The sequence below is a fragment of the Apium graveolens genome, chromosome 8 (genome assembly GCF_009905375.1).
Source record: "Apium graveolens cultivar Ventura chromosome 8, ASM990537v1, whole genome shotgun sequence".
Classification (NCBI taxonomy): Eukaryota; Viridiplantae; Streptophyta; class Magnoliopsida; order Apiales; family Apiaceae; genus Apium; species Apium graveolens.
Window position 1 is genome coordinate 254,440,133 of NC_133654.1, and position 1,486 is coordinate 254,441,618.

Here is a 1,486-nt window from a genome sequence, read left to right on the forward strand (position 1 = left end):
CCTCAGTGAAAGGTATATTGATGTGAAGTTTCTTCAACACCTCCAGAAACTTATCGAACTGCTTATCCAGCTTTAGTTGTTGCAATCTCTTAGGGAAAGGTGGTGGAGGATAGAGCTGTTTCTCCCCTATTTTACCCTCAGGCAGAGTGTGTTCAATAGTAATCTTCCTTGGTTCTACCGCTTTCTCCTTTTACTTCTCTTCTTCATCAACAACTTCAGATTCTCCATCTTTCGCTTTTTCAGCATCAGCAACTTTTCCAGACCTTAAGGTAATAGCTTTGACTTGCTCTTTAGCTTCCTTCTTGCCTGGCACTTCAATATCGTTGGAAAGTATGCCAGGTTGATGATTGAGCACTGCATTGGCTATTTGACCGATTTGATTTTCCAAGGTCTTGATAGAAACAACCTGACTTTTGCACAACAGCTTGAGCTCCTCGAAATCAGCACTAGAAGGTGGAGCAGCACTCCTCGTTGAGGATATGATTGCCTTTGAGCGTAATGCTGTGGTTGCTGGAATCCAGGCCGATTAAACTATTTACTTACACCTTGCTGATATGGTTGCTGAATAACATTCTGATTATTACTCCAGCTGAAATTGGGATGATTTCTGTTGTTAGGATGATAAGTAGGTGGCACAGGCTGATGTGGTCACTGATAATTGTTCACATACTGCACAGTTTCATTTACAAGAGAACACTGATCCGTAGCATGAGAACCTGCACAAAGTTCACAGACCATAGCTATCTGATTGACTCCATAGTTGGCTAAAGAATCGACCTTCAAAGACAGCGCTTGGAGCTGCGCTGCAATAGCTGTAGCTGCATCAACTTCCAGAATACCTGCTACCTTCCCATGCATCATCCTTTGAGTTGGGTTTTGATGCTCATTTGCATCCATAGTTTCAATAAGATTATAAGCCTCAGTATAGCTTTTGGCCCACAAGGCGCCTCCAGCTGCTGCATCGAGCATGGGTCGAGATTGGGCCCCCAAACCATTATAGAAACCAGTGATCACCATCCAGTCAGGCATACCATGATGTGGACACTTTCTCAACATCTCCTTGTAGCGCTCCCAAGCTTCGCACATAGATTCTGTTGGTTGCTGTGCAAACTGAGTAAGAGCACTCCTCATAGCTGCAGTCTTCGCTATTGGATAGAACTTCACTAGAAACTTTTGCGCAAGATCTTGCCAAATAGTGATGGACCCAGCTGGTTCAGAATGTAACCAGTCCTTAGCTTTATCCCTCAGAGAGAATGGGAAAAGCCTCAACTTGATAGCCTCATCTGTCACACCATTATATTTGAAAGTACTACAGATCTCGACAAAATTCCTGATATGCATGTTGGGGTCTTCAGTCGCAGCACCTCCGAAAGAAACAGAATTCTGCATCATCTGAATAGTGCCCGGCTTGATTTCAAAGGTGTTAGCCTGAATAGACGGATGAAGGATGCTTGACTAAATGTCATCAATTTTAGGCCGAGAAAAG

General features: G+C 43.6%; 1 non-coding gene across 1 annotated transcript; it reads left to right on the plus strand.

Annotated features, from left to right (window-relative positions):
• The first annotated feature begins 1,027 nt into the window (after window positions 1-1,027).
• On the plus strand, window positions 1,028-1,134 carry LOC141681689 (small nucleolar RNA R71). The gene has a single exon (XR_012559116.1). It is a non-coding gene; the product is annotated as a small nucleolar RNA R71 (small nucleolar RNA).
• Window positions 1,135-1,486: the final 352 nt, after the last annotated feature.